Below are 16,043 nucleotides of genomic sequence, written 5' to 3' on the forward strand. Positions count from 1 at the left end.
TGCCAGGTTTGTGAACAGTTTCCTGTGTGTATCAAGAATGGTCCACACCCCAAAAGGACATCCTGCCAACTTGACACAACTGTGGGAAGCATTGAAGTCAACATGGGCCAGCATCCCTGTGGAACGCTTTCAACACCTTGTAGAGTCAACATGGGCCAGCATCCCTGTGGAACGCTTTCAACACCTTGTAGAGTCAACATGGGCCAGCATCCCTGTGGAACTCTTTCGACACCTCGTAGAGTCAACATGGGGCCAGCATCCCTGTGGAACTCTTTCGACACCTCGTAGAGTCAACATGGGGCCAGCATCCCTGTGGAACGCTTTCGACACCTCGTAGAGTCAACATGGGGCCAGCATCCCTGTGGAACGCTTTCGACACCTCGTAGAGTCAACATGGGGCCAGCATCCCTGTGGAACGCTTTCGACACCTTGTAGAGTCAACATGGGGCCAGCATCCCTGTGGAACGCTTTCGACACCTCGTAGAGTCAACATGGGGCCAGCATCCCTGTGGAACGCTTTCGACACCTCGTAGAGTCAACATGGGGCCAGCATCCCTGTGGAACGCTTTCGACACCTCGTAGAGTCAACATGGGGCCAGCATCCCTGTGGAACGCTTTCGACACCTCGTAGAGTCAACATGGGGCCAGCATCCCTGTGGAACGCTTTCGACACCTTGTAGAGTCAACATGGGGCCAGCATCCCTGTGGAACGCTTTCGACACCTCGTAGAGTCAACATGGGGCCAGCATCCCTGTGGAACGCTTTCGACACCTCGTAGAGTCAACATGGGGCCAGCATCCCTGTGGAACGCTTTCGACACCTCGTAGAGTCAACATGGGGCCAGCATCCCTGTGGAACGCTTTCGACACCTCGTAGAGTCAACATGGGGCCAGCATCCCTGTGGAACGCTTTCGACACCTCGTAGAGTCAACATGGGGCCAGCATCCCTGTGGAACGCTTTCGACACCTCGTAGAGTCCACGCCCCGACGAGTTGAGGCTGTTCTGAGGACAAAACAAGAAATGAAGTAGAATCAAAACTTGTATCTCATTATGGTAAGTGGTAAAAATATGTATTTATTTATTATATATTATTTATATTATATTATATATTATTGCAAGTCAGTATAGATAGTTATAATTGTATTGGCTTAGCAGATGTTTTTTTTAAAGACGATCAGTCTTTGCCTGTATCTCCACGGACCCTTAAAGGAAATCCCACTACAAACTATGTCCTTTCAGTGGGGAACCTGTATCTCCAGGTTAAAGGTAATCCCACTACAAACTATGTCCTTTCGGTGGTGGAACCGTTCTTGATGAACAAGGGAAGCTGTTGACACACTCAAACCGGTGCGCCTGGCACCTACTACCAAACCTCGTTCAAAGGCACTTAAATCTTTTGTCTTGTCCGTTCCCCCTCTGAATGGTGCCCGTTTACCCTCTTTGAATGATGTCCGTTCACCCTCTGAATGGCACACGTACACAATCCATACGGTAATCCATACGGCATACGGTAACTGCGTAAATCTCCAATTGTCCTCAAAATATTCACTAAAACCTCCCCTCGTTCCCATGTTGGGTCGTCGTTCCAGTGACTGGCCCCTGTACACATGGATCCCAGGTTCTTTGATAGATTGGGACAAGAGCGCCACCTACTGAACAGAACCAGATGAGCAGCCAAAAAAGCATTTCCAACGAGTTCCCCTTAGTTGTTCAGTATATAACTACGATATTATAATACAAATCCTGAATATCTTGATTTATTTCCACAATTGACTAATTATTTGAATAACCAGGACTAGAAGAATATCTAGTAGAATATCTTAGTTATTTTTTTTTGGGGGGGGGGGGGGGGGGCAGTTGTTATTAATTTTCTATTACTGTCGTCAGAGACCTGCTTTAACAAAGGATTGGTTCTTCCCTCAATCTCCGTTTAATGAAGAGAAAACACAAAAAAAAGGGCATTTTTAAACATGTTATTTTCTGTATTAAAAATGTTGGAGCGCCGTGACATGTTGATATAACCTTGTTTTATATGTGGATTTATTTTTGCTGTAGCATACGGTGTAGGGGTTTGTGACCAGGTGTCACACCAGCATACGGTGTAGGGGTTTGTGACCAGGTGTCACACCAGCATACGGTGTAGGGGTTTGTGACCAGGTGTCACACCAGCATACGGTGTAGGGGTTTGTGACCAGGTGTCACACCAGTATACGGTGTAGGGGTTTGTGACCAGGTGTCACACCAGTATACGGTGTAGGGGTTTGTGACCAGGTGTCACACCAGTATACGGTGTAGGGGTTTGTGACCAGGTGTCACACCAGTATACGGTGTAGGGGTTTGTGACCAGGTGTCACACCAGCATACGGTGTAGGGGTTTGTGACCAGGTGTCACACCAGTATACGGTGTAGGGGTTTGTGACCAGGTGTCACACCAGCATAGGGTGTATGGGTTTGTGACCAGGTGTCACACCCTGACCATCGTTTGCTTTGTATGTTCTATGTTTGGTTTGGTCAGGGTGTGATCGGAGTGGGCATTCTATGTTGGATGTCTAGTTTGTCTGTTTCTATGTTTGGTTTGGTCAGGGTGTGATCTGAGTGGGCATTCTATGTTGGATGTCTAGTTTGTCTGTTTCTGTGTTTGGGCCTGATATGGTTCTCAATCAGAGGCAGGTGTTAGTCATTTTCTCTGATTGGGAGCCATATTTAGGTAGCCTGTTCTGTGTTGGGTTTTGTGGGTGATTGTTCCTGTCTTTGTTACACCAGATGGGGCTGTTTTTGGTTTTTCACGGTTATTGTTTTTGTATATTGTTCTATTTTCATCTTCATTAAAGATGTATCTCAATAACCACGCCGCGTTTTGGTCCGTCTCTCCTTCCCAGGAAGTATCCCGTGACACCAGGGCCATGTTCAGACTCTACAGGCCACATATTTCACCCTGGAGATTGTTTTTTTTTTTTTTCCTTGTTCAAGTCACTTTTTTTGGCGTTCTCTGAACACTTATGGGCAAATATCAGGTTTATATCATATGAATATTGCTATGCTGAATCCTTACAATCAACAAATAGAGAGAGAGAAGGGAGAGAGAGAGGAAAAGAGAGAGGGAGAGAGAGAATGGGAGAGAGAATGGGAGAGAGAGAAAGGGAGAGAAAGAGAGAGAGAAAGAGAGAGAGAAAGGGAGAGAGAGAGAAAGGGAGAGAGAGAGATAGAGAGAGCCTGTGCTTGAGCCCAGACGAGGGCCGTCGACCGACAGCGGCAACAACATGACCCCTGACCACAGACCTTTTCCTTGTCTTTACTTCATCATAACGGAAAGTCTAACGAACCAGACGACACTCAAATTCACATCAATACCTTGTTGCATTGAATTTCCATTATTTTTTGTGATGCTGTGGCTGTTTAAAAGTGGTGGCAGTGACTGATTTATTGTAAGACTCTAAGTCTGAATTGACATATTAATGATAAATGCAGTTGCCACATTGTTGACATTCGGAGGCATACTGATAGCCTAGCCACTGGTGACCCCTGGTGGACAACACTATCATTTCACACATCATTTCAACACTAAGTGTGTGTGTCATATTTCCCTCTCATATCTATGAGACCATCGCGTCCTCGAAAGTCTTGTGAATGTATGTACGAACAGTTGTATTTACTGAGTTCAACTACGGTGGTTCATGTAAATTGTGATACAAACTCTCACCTCCAATAACGGAGTTTGTATCACAAGGCAAAGTAGATGCTCGAAGTCACTTCAATTCCTTATATTGAGCAAACTAGACGGCATGATTTTTTAAAAAATGTACTTTATTTTTTTACACATAGCAACGGGCACATAGCAACGGGCACACTCCAACACTTTAGACGTAATTTACAAACGAAGCGTTTGTGTTTAGTGAGTCTGTGAGTCCGCCAGATCAGAGGCTGTAGAGATGTGTTTTCTTAATAAGTGTGTGAATTGGACCATTTTTCCGAAACATTTGAAATGTTAACAAGTACTTTTTGGATGTCAGGGAAGTTGTATATGAGTAAAAAGTACATTATTTTCTTTAGGAATGTATTGGAGTAAAATAAACAAATTGCCTAAAGCTAAGTAGACCTAAAAAAACGACTTGAAATGATTTTTACTCATACTCATAAAGGTGAATTATAGTCCAAGGACCTGACATGTTCTGGCAGCCAAAACAGCCGAATACCCCATCTACATTTAAATCGATTGTCAATTGCGACACGGTTCTAGAAAACATAAATCCCTCTACTTTCGTATCGCATCGAAAAAATATATATATGCAGTAGGGAGACTATATACAGGTGAGAGGCTATATACAGTAGAGAGGTTATATACAGTAGAGAGGTTATATACAGTAGAGAGGTTATATACAGTAGAGGCTATATACAGTAGAGAGGTTATATACAGTAGAGAGGTTATATACAGTAGAGAGGCTATATACAGTAGAGAGGTTATATACAGTAGAGAGGTTATATACAGTAGAGAGGCTATATACAGTAGAGGTTATATACAGTAGAGGGGCTATAAACAGTAGAGAGGCTATATACAGTAGAGGTTATATACAGTAGAGGGGCTATAAACAGTAGAGAGGCTATATACAGTAGAGGCTATATACAGTAGAGAGGCTATATACAGTAGAGAGGCTATATACAGTAGAGGCTATATACAGTAGAGAGGCTATATACAGTAGAGAGGTTATATACAGTAGAGGTTATATACAGTAGAGAGGCTATATACAGTAGCGGTTATATACAGTAGAGGTTATATACAGTAGAGGTTATATACAGGAGAGGTTATATACAGGAGAGGTTATATACAGTAGAGGTTATATACAGTAGAGAGGCTATATACAGGTGAGAGGCTATATACAGTAGAGAGGTTATATACAGTAGAGAGGCTATATACAGTAGAGAGGTTATATACAGTAGAGAGGTTATATACAGTAGAGAGGTTATATACAGTAGAGAGGTTATATACAGTAGAGAGGCTATATACAGTAGAGAGGTTATATACAGTAGAGAGGTTATATACAGTAGAGAGGCTATATACAGTAGAGGTTATATACAGTAGAGGGGCTATAAACAGTAGAGAGGCTATATACAGTAGAGGTTATATACAGTAGAGGGGCTATAAACAGTAGAGAGGCTATATACAGTAGAGGCTATATACAGTAGAGAGGCTATATACAGTAGAGAGGCTATATACAGTAGAGGCTATATACAGTAGAGAGGCTATATACAGTAGAGGCTATATACAGTAGAGGTTATATACAGTAGAGGGGCTATAAACAGTAGAGAGGCTATATACAGTAGAGGCTATATACAGTAGAGAGGCTATATACAGTAGAGAGGCTATATACAGTAGAGGCTATATACAGTAGAGAGGCTATATACAGTAGAGAGGCTATATACAGTAGAGGCTATATACAGTAGAGAGGCTATATACAGTAGAGGCTATATACAGTAGAGGCTATATACAGTAGAGGGGCTATATACAGTAGAGAGGCTATATACAGTAGAGGTTATATACAGTAGAGAGGCTATATACAGTAGAGAGGCTATATACAGTAGAGAGGCTTTAAACAGTAGAGAGGCTATATACAGTAGAGGCTATATACAGTAGAGAGGCTATATACAGTAGAGAGGCTATATACAGTAGAGAGGCTATATACAGTAGAGAGGCTATATACAGTAGAGAGGCTATATACAGTAGAGGGCTATATACAGTAGAGAGGCTATATACAGTAGAGAGGCTATATACAGTAGAGAGGCTATATACAGTAGAGAGGCTATATACAGTAGAGGGGCTATATACAGTAGAGAGGCTATATACAGTAGAGGGGCTATATACAGTAGATAGGCTATATACAGTAGAGGGGCTATATACAGTAGAGGGGCTATATACAGTAGAGAGGCTATATACAGTAGAGAGGCTATATACAGTAGAGAGGCTATATACAGTAGAGAGGCTATATACAGTAGAGAGGTTATATACAGTAGAGGGGCTATATACAGTAGAGAGGCTATATACAGTAGAGAGGCTATATACAGTAGAGAGGCTATATACAGTAGAGAGGCTATATACAGTAGAGAGGTTATATACAGTAGAGGGGCTATATACAGTAGAGAGGCTATATACAGTAGAGGTTATATACAGTAGAGAGGCTATATACAGTAGAGAGGCTATATACAGTAGAGGGGCTATATACAGTAGAGAGGCTATATACAGTAGAGAGGCTATATACAGTAGAGAGGTTATATACAGTAGAGGGGCTATATACAGTAGAGAGGCTATATGCAGTAGAGAGGCTATATACAGTAGAGGTTATATACAGTAGAGAGGCTATATACAGTAGAGAGGCTATATACAGTAGAGGTTATATACAGTAGAGGGGCTTAATACAGTAGAGAGGCTATATACAGTAGAGGTTATATACAGTAGAGAGGCTATATACAGTAGAGAAGCTATATACAGTAGAGGGGCTATATAACAGTAGAGGTTATATACAGTAGAGAGGCTATATACAGTAGAGAGGCTATATACAGTAGAGAGGCTATATACAGTAGAGAGGCTATATACAGTAGAGAGGCTCTAACAGTAGAGAGGCTACATACAGTAGAGGCTATATACAGTAGAGGGGTTATATACAGTAGAGGGGTTATATAACAGTAGAGGTTATATACAGTAGAGAGGCTATATACAGTAGGGAGACTATATACAGTAGAGGCTATATACAATAGAGGCTATATACAGTAGAGAGGCTATATACAGTAGGGAGGCTATATACAGTAGAGAGGCTACATACAGTAGAGAGGCTATATACAGTAGATAGGCTATATACAGTAGCGAGGTTATATACAGTAAAGAGGCTATATACAGTAGCGAGGCTATATACAGTAGAGGCTATATACAGTAGAGAGGCTATATACAGTAGAGAGGCTATATACAGTAGAGAGGCTATATACAGTAGATAGGCTATATACAGTAGATAGGCTATATACAGTAGCGAGGTTATATACAGTAAAGAGGCTATATACAGTAGCGAGGCTATATACAGTAGAGGCTATATACAGTAGAGAGGCTATATACAGTAGAGAGGCTATATACAGTAGAGAGGCTATATACAGTAGATAGGCTATATACAGTAGCGAGGTTATATACAGTAAAGAGGCTATATACAGTAGCGAGGCTATATACAGACACCGGTTAGTCAGGCTGATTGAGGTAGTATGTACATGTAGGTATGGTTAAAGGGACTATGCATGTATGATGAACAGAGAGTAGCAGTAGCGTAAAAAGAGGGGTTGGCGGGTGGTGGGACACAATGCAGATCTACTCTGAAATTCATATTCTCTTCAATACTTTTCAATGAGGAACATATGGAATTAAAATCCTATTTACTTTCAGAATTGACTGGAATTGTAATTGACCCCAACCCGGACTAACAAAAGCCTACTTGGGCGGCAGGTAGCCTAGTGGTTAGAGTGTAGAGGTGGCAGGTAGCCTAGTGTTTAGAGTGTAGAGGTGGCAGGTAGTCTAGTGGTTAGAGTGTAGAGGAGGCAGGTAGCCTAGTGGTTAGAGTGTAGAGGTGGCAGGTAGCCTAGTGGTTAGAGTGTAGAGGTGGCAGGTAGTCTAGTGTTTAGAGTGTAGAGGTGGCAGGTAGTCTAGTGGTTAGAGTGTAGAGGAGGCAGGTAGCCTAGTGGTTAGAGTGTAGAGGTGGCAGGTAGTCTAGTGGTTAGAGTGTAGAGGAGGCAGGTAGCCTAGTGGTTAGAGTGTAGAGATGGCAGGTAGCCTAGTGGTTAGAGTGTAGAGGTGGCAGGTAGCCTAGTGGTTAGAGTGTAGAGGTGGCAGGTAGCCTAGTGGTTAGAGTGTAGAGGTGGCAGGTAGTCTAGTGGTTAGAGTGTAGAGGTGGCAGGTAGCCTAGTGGTTAGAGTGTAGAGGTGGCAGGTAGCCTAGTGGTTAGAGTGTAGAGGTGGCAGGTAGCCTAGTGGTTAGAGCGTTGGGCCAACAACCGAAAGGTTGCTAGATAAAATCCCCGAACTGACAAGGTAAAAAATCTGTTGTTCTTCCCCTGAACAAGGCAGTTAACCCACTGTTCCCCTGAACAAGGCAGTTAACCCACTATTACCCTGAACAAGACAGTTAACCCAATGTTCCCCTGAACAAGGCAGTTAACCCCACTGTTCCCCTGAACAAGGCAGTTAACCCACTGTTCCCCTGAACAAGGCAGTTAACCCACTGTTCCCCTGAACAAGGCAGTTAACCCCACTGTTCCCCGGTAGGCCGTCATTGTATATAAGAATTTGTTCTTAACTGACTTGCCTACTTAAATAAAAGTTCCATTTAAATACTTCTTTTCAAATTCATCATGATCCCAGCTGTGCACTGTTTTCCCTGTAGAGGGCAGGCTTGACATAGAGATGAGGATGAATCCTTCCATAGTTACCATACCAGAGGAGTCTTGAATCCTTCCATAGTTACCATACCAGAGGAGGGGTGAATCCTTCCATAGTTACCATACCAGAGGAGGTTTGAATCCTTCCATAGTTACCATACCAGAGGAGGTTTGAATCCTTCCATAGTTACCATACCAGAGGAGGGGTGGATCCTTCCATAGTTACCATACCAGAGGAGGTTTGAATCCTTCCATAGTTACCATACCAGAGGAGGGGTGAATCCTTCCATAGTTACCATACCAGAGGAGGGGTGAATCCTTCCATAGTTACCATACCAGAGGAGGTTTGAATCCTTCCATAGTTACCATACCAGAGGAGGGGTGGATCCTTCCATAGTTACCATACCAGAGGAGGGTTGAATCCTTCCATAGTTACCATACCAGAGGAGGTTTGAATCCTTCCATAGTTACCATACCAGAGGAGGGTTGAATCCTTCCATAGTTACCATACCAGAGGAGGTTTGAATCCTTCCATAGTTACCATACCAGAGGAGTCTTGAATCCTTCCATAGTTACCATACCAGAGGAGGGGTGAATCCTTCCATAGTTACCATACCAGAGGAGGGGTGGATCCTTCCATAGTTACCATACCAGAGGAGGCTTGAATCCTTCCATAGTTACTATACCAGAGGAGGGGTGGATCCTTCCATAGTTACCATACCAGAGGAGGGGTGGATCCTTCCATAGTTACCATACCAGAGGAGTCTTGAATCCTTCCATAGTTACCATACCAGAGGAGGGGTGGATCCTTCCATAGTTACCATACCAGAGGAGGGGTGAATCCTTCCATAGTTACCATACCAGAGGAGGTTTGAATCCTTCCATAGTTACCATACCAGAGGAGGTTTGAATCCTTCCATAGTTACCATACCAGAGGAGGGGTGAATCCTTCCATAGTTACCATACCAGAGGAGGGGTGGATCCTTCCATAGTTACCATACCAGAGGAGGGGTGAATCCTTCCATAGTTACCATACCAGAGGAGGGGTGGATCCTTCCATAGTTACCATACCAGAGGAGGTTTGAATCGTTCCATAGTTACCATACCAGAGGAGGGGTGAATCCTTCCATAGTTACCATACCAGAGGAGTCTTGAATCCTTCCATAGTTACCATACCAGAGGAGGGGTGAATCCTTCCATAGTTACCATACCAGAGGAGGTTTGAATCCTTCCATAGTTACCATACCAGAGGAGGTTTGAATCCTTCCACAGTTACCATACCAGAGGAGGGTTGAATCCTTCCATAGTTACCATACCAGAAGAGGTTTGAATTCTTCCATAGTTACCATACTAGAGGAGGTTTGAATCCTTCCATAGTTACCATACCAGAGGAGGGGTGAATCCTTCCATAGTTACCATAAAAGAAGAGGTTTGAATTCTTCCATAGTTACCATACTAGAGGAGGTTTGAATCCTTCCATAGTTACCATACCAGAGGAGGGGTGAATCCTTCCATAGTTACCATACCAGAGGAGTCTTGAATCCTGCCATAGTTACCATACCAGAGGAGGGGTGGATCCTTCCATAGTTACCATACCAGAGGAGGGGTGAATCCTTCCATAGTTACCATACCAGAGGAGGGGTGGATCCTTCCATAGTTACCATACCAGAGGAGTCTTGAATCCTGCCATAGTTACCATACCAGAGGAGGTTTGAATCCTTCCATAGTTACCATACCAGAGGAGGGGTGGATCCTTCCATAGTTACCATACCAGAGGAGGGGTGGATCCTTCCATAGTTACCATACCAGAGGAGGGGTGGATCCTTCCATAGTTACCATACCAGAGGAGTCTTGAATCCTTCCATAGTTACCATACCAGAGGAGGGGTGGATCCTTCCATAGTTACCATACCAGAGGAGGGGTGAATCCTTCCATAGTTACCATACCAGAGGAGGTTTGAATCCTTCCATAGTTACCATACCAGAGGAGGGGTGGATCCTTCCATAGTTACCATACCAGAGGAGGGTTGAATCCTTCCATAGTTACCATACCAGAGGAGGTTTGAATCCTTCCATAGTTACCATACCAGAGGAGGGTTGAATCCTTCCATAGTTACCATACCAGAGGAGGGGTGGATCCTTCCATAGTTACCATACCAGAGGAGGGTTGAATCCTTCCATAGTTACCATACCAGAGGAGGTTTGAATCCTTCCATAGTTACCATACCAGAGGAGGGTTGAATCCTTCCATAGTTACCATACCAGAGGAGGTTTGAATCCTTCCATAGTTACCATACCAGAGGAGTCTTGAATCCTTCCATAGTTACCATACCAGAGGAGGGGTGAATCCTTCCATAGTTACCATACCAGAGGAGGGGTGGATCCTTCCATAGTTACCATACCAGAGGAGGCTTGAATCCTTCCATAGTTACTATACCAGAGGAGGGGTGGATCCTTCCATAGTTACCATACCAGAGGAGGGGTGGATCCTTCCATAGTTACCATACCAGAGGAGTCTTGAATCCTTCCATAGTTACCATACCAGAGGAGGGGTGGATCCTTCCATAGTTACCATACCAGAGGAGGGGTGAATCCTTCCATAGTTACCATACCAGAGGAGGTTTGAATCCTTCCATAGTTACCATACCAGAGGAGGTTTGAATCCTTCCATAGTTACCATACCAGAGGAGGGGTGAATCCTTCCATAGTTACCATACCAGAGGAGGGGTGGATCCTTCCATAGTTACCATACCAGAGGAGGGGTGAATCCTTCCATAGTTACCATACCAGAGGAGGGGTGGATCCTTCCATAGTTACCATACCAGAGGAGGTTTGAATCGTTCCATAGTTACCATACCAGAGGAGGGGTGAATCCTTCCATAGTTACCATACCAGAGGAGTCTTGAATCCTTCCATAGTTACCATACCAGAGGAGGGGTGAATCCTTCCATAGTTACCATACCAGAGGAGGTTTGAATCCTTCCATAGTTACCATACCAGAGGAGGTTTGAATCCTTCCACAGTTACCATACCAGAGGAGGGTTGAATCCTTCCATAGTTACCATACCAGAAGAGGTTTGAATTCTTCCATAGTTACCATACTAGAGGAGGTTTGAATCCTTCCATAGTTACCATACCAGAGGAGGGGTGAATCCTTCCATAGTTACCATAAAAGAAGAGGTTTGAATTCTTCCATAGTTACCATACTAGAGGAGGTTTGAATCCTTCCATAGTTACCATACCAGAGGAGGGGTGAATCCTTCCATAGTTACCATACCAGAGGAGTCTTGAATCCTGCCATAGTTACCATACCAGAGGAGGGGTGGATCCTTCCATAGTTACCATACCAGAGGAGGGGTGAATCCTTCCATAGTTACCATACCAGAGGAGGGGTGGATCCTTCCATAGTTACCATACCAGAGGAGTCTTGAATCCTGCCATAGTTACCATACCAGAGGAGGTTTGAATCCTTCCATAGTTACCATACCAGAGGAGGGGTGGATCCTTCCATAGTTACCATACCAGAGGAGGGGTGGATCCTTCCATAGTTACCATACCAGAGGAGGGGTGGATCCTTCCATAGTTACCATACCAGAGGAGTCTTGAATCCTTCCATAGTTACCATACCAGAGGAGGGGTGGATCCTTCCATAGTTACCATACCAGAGGAGGGGTGAATCCTTCCATAGTTACCATACCAGAGGAGGTTTGAATCCTTCCATAGTTACCATACCAGAGGAGTCTTGAATCCTTCCATAGTTACCATACCAGAGGAGGGGTGAATCCTTCCATAGTTACCATACCAGAGGAGGGGTGGATCCTTCCATAGTTACCATACCAGAGGAGGGGTGAATCCTTCCATAGTTACCATACCAGAGGAGGGGTGGATCCTTCCATAGTTACCATATCAGAGGAGGGGTGAATCCTTCCATAGTTACCATACCAGAGGAGGGGTGGATCCTTCCATAGTTACCATACCAGAGGAGGTTTGAATCCTTCCATAGTTACCATACCAGAGGAGGGGTGGATCCTTCCATAGTTACCATACCAGAGGAGTCTTGAATCCTTCCATAGTTACCATACCAGAGGAGGGGTGGATCCTTCCATAGTTACCATATCAGAGGAGGGGTGAATCCTTCCATAGTTACCATACCAGAGGAGGGGTGGATCCTTCCATAGTTACCATACCAGAGGAGGGGTGAATCCTTCCATAGTTACCATACCAGAGGAGGGGTGGATCCTTCCATAGTTACCATACCAGAGGAGGTTTGAATCCTTCCATAGTTACCATACCAGAGGAGGTTTGAATCCTTCCATAGTTACCATACCAGAGGAGGTTTGAATCCTTCCATAGTTACCATACCAGAGGAGGGGTGAATCCTTCCATAGTTACCATACCAGAGGAGTCTTGAATCCTTCCATAGTTACCATACCAGAGGAGGGGTGGATCCTTCCATAGTTACCATACCAGAGGAGGGGTGAATCCTTCTATAGTTACCATACCAGAGGAGGGGTGGATCCTTCCATAGTTACCATACCAGAGGAGTCTTGAATCCTGCCATAGTTACCATACCAGAGGAGGTTTGAATCCTTCCATAGTTACCATACCAGAGGAGGGGTGGATCCTTCCATAGTTACCATACCAGAGGAGGTTTGAATCCTTCCATAGTTACCATACCAGAGGAGGGGTGAATCCTTCCATAGTTACCATACCAGAGGAGGTTTGAATCCTTCCAGCAATACTAACTTAGCTAGCTGTTGCAAGAGAATTTTTGGTTGAAAATACATATTTTCAATGTCTTGTACTCAGTAGCTAGCAGCTCCCTTTAGCAGCAACCGTTAGCAGTAGCAATCATCCTGTCATCAAGTGTTATGGTAGAGGTCCTGTCTAGCAGTCCTGTCTTAGCCAACAGCAGTAGCAATCATCCTGTCATCAAGTGTTATGGTAGAGGTCCTGTCTAGCAGTCCTGTCTTAGCCAACAGCAGTAGCACCCAACAGCATCGGAGGACCTCATTTAGCTCAGCATTTTTGGGTTCCCAAACGCACACAGACAGGTTTAAGAGGAATTAATGATTTATCGACCATCTGTTGGTGGTGCTATTCTGAATATTAATATGTTTCCCTCTGAGAGAGAGAGAGAGAGAGAGAGAGAGAGACAGAGAAGTGGTTCAAGGTGTCAGTCAGTCAAAAGTACATTTTACATCAGCAGTGGTCTATAGCAGCTCCACCTAGACCACAAAGAGCAACCTGAAGCACAGCGGCAAAGATAATCTCCTGTGTTGTGTGGTCTGTCTCTGTAGAGCTCATCTGTCATCTCATAGTTACAGTTTTGGCAGAGAGAGTGGATCAAAGCAAATGAAGGAGAGGTAGAGAACTGTAGAGCAGAGAACCCACAGGGTTCAGAGGTCAGTGACGGGTCTCTGTCTGTACTGTAGAGTAGAGAACCCACAGGGTTCAGAGGTCAGTGACGGGTCTCTGTCTGTACTGTAGGTAGAGTAGAGAACCCACAGGGTTCAGAGGTCAGTGACGGGTCTCTGTCTGTACTGTAGAGCAGAGAATCCACAGGGTTCAGAGGTCAGTGACGGGTCTCTATCTGTACTGTAGAGTAGAGAACCCACAGGGTTCAGAGGTCAGTGACGGGTCTCTATCTGTACTGTAGAGTAGAGAACCCACAGGGTTCAGAGGTCAGTGACGGGTCTGTACTGCAGTAGTTCACACCAGTAGCCCAGACCCTTCGTGGTGATGCTTCATCGCCTGGCCCTGAGACCAATAGAACAACATGAATTATTAGCAGCCTCAGCCTGGCAGATGTTCACAGACCCAATTATGCATGAAATATGCATGAATCTGTGGAAGAACTGGCTGACTTCTCCCTCCCTCCCTCATCTCTCCCCTCCCTCCCTCCATCCCTCCCTCCCTCATCTCTCCCTCCCTCCATCCCTCCCTCCCTCATCTCTCCCCTCCCTCCCTCCCTCCCTCATCTCTCCCCTCCCTCCCTCCCTCATCTCTCCCATCCCTCCCATCCCTCCCTCCATCCCTCCCTCCCTCATCTCTCCCTCCCTCCCTCATCTCTCCCTCCCTCCATCCCTCCCTCCCTCATCTCTCCCCTCCCTCCCTCCCTCCCTCTCTCCCTCCCTCCCTCCCTCATCTCTCCCCTCCCTCCCTCCCTCCCTCATCTCTCCCCTCCCTCCCTCCCTCATCTCTCCCATCCCTCCCATCCCTCCCTCCCTCCCTCCCTCCATCAACACATGACAACACAGTATGGTTTGTAACACATGACAGTAACACGGTAGCAACACAACATGACAACATGCTAGAGTGCTGTTAGATATGGGTAAACAGAGCTCAGCCGGAGAAGTAGAAAAGTTAACTGAAAAACAATATACATCTCAAGTTTTAGACGGAGCAATTGGCATGCTGACAACAGGAATGTCCCCCAGAAATGTTGCCAGAGAATTGAATGTTAATTTCTCTACCATAAGCCGCCTCCAACGTCGTTTCAGAGAATTTGGCAGTACGTCCAACCTGCCTCACCACCGCAGACCACGTGTAACCACGCCAACCCAGGACCGCCACTTCTGGCGTCTTCACCTGCTGGATCATTCTGGGACCAGCCACCCGGACAGCTGATGAAACTGAGGAGTATTTCTGTCTGTAATAAAGCCCTTTTGTGGAGAAAACTTGTTTTGATTGGCTGGGCCTGGCTCCCCAGTGGGTGGGCCTATACCCTCCCAGGCCCACCCACGGCTGTGCCCCTGCCCAGTTATGTGAAATCCATAGATTAGGGCCAATTTTTTTTTCGTCAATTGACTGATTTCCTTATATGAACTGTAACTCAGTAAAATGATTGAAGTTATTGCATGTTGTATATAGAAACCTCTATTCCATCAATAGTTGTCACATAGTGCTTTTCTCTACAGTTACTCGGCCCGTACACCCCAAGGAGCAAACAGGAGTTACTGGTAATGCAGAGAGATGTAGAGACTAGGGGGAAGTAGTTATTGATAATGTAGAGACTAGGGGGAAAGTAGTTATTGATAATGCAGAGAGAGAGATGTAGAGACTAGGGGGGAAGTAGTTATTGATAATGTAGAGACTAGGGGGAAAGTAATTATTGATAATGCAGAGAGAGAGATGTAGAGACTAGGGGGAAAGTAGTTATTGATAATGCAGAGAGATATAGAGACTAGGGTGAAAGTAGAGGTATTGATAATGCAGAGAGATATAGAGACTAGAGGGAAAGTAGAGGTATTGATAATGCAGAGAGATGTAGAGACTAGGGGGAAAGTAGTTATTGATAATGCAGAGATATAGAGACTAGGGGGAAAGTAGTTATTGATAATGCAGAGAGATATAGAGACTAGGGGGAAAGTAGTTATTGATAATGCAGAGAGATGTAGAGACTAGGGGGAAAGTAGTTATTGATAATGCAGAGAGATATAGAGACTAGGGGGAAAGTAGTTATTGATAATGCAGAGAGATGTAGAGACTAGGGTGAAAGTAGAGGTATTGATAATGCAGAGAGATATAGAGACTAGGGGGAAAGTAGTTATTGATAATGCAGAGAGATATAGAGACTAGGGGGAAAGTAGTTATTGATAATGCAGAGAGATGTAGAGACTAGGGGGAAAGTAGTTATTG

Source organism: Oncorhynchus mykiss, chromosome 4 (assembly GCF_057628025.1).
Source record: "Oncorhynchus mykiss isolate SJ-2025 chromosome 4, ASM5762802v1, whole genome shotgun sequence".
Taxonomy (NCBI): Eukaryota; Metazoa; Chordata; class Actinopteri; order Salmoniformes; family Salmonidae; genus Oncorhynchus; species Oncorhynchus mykiss.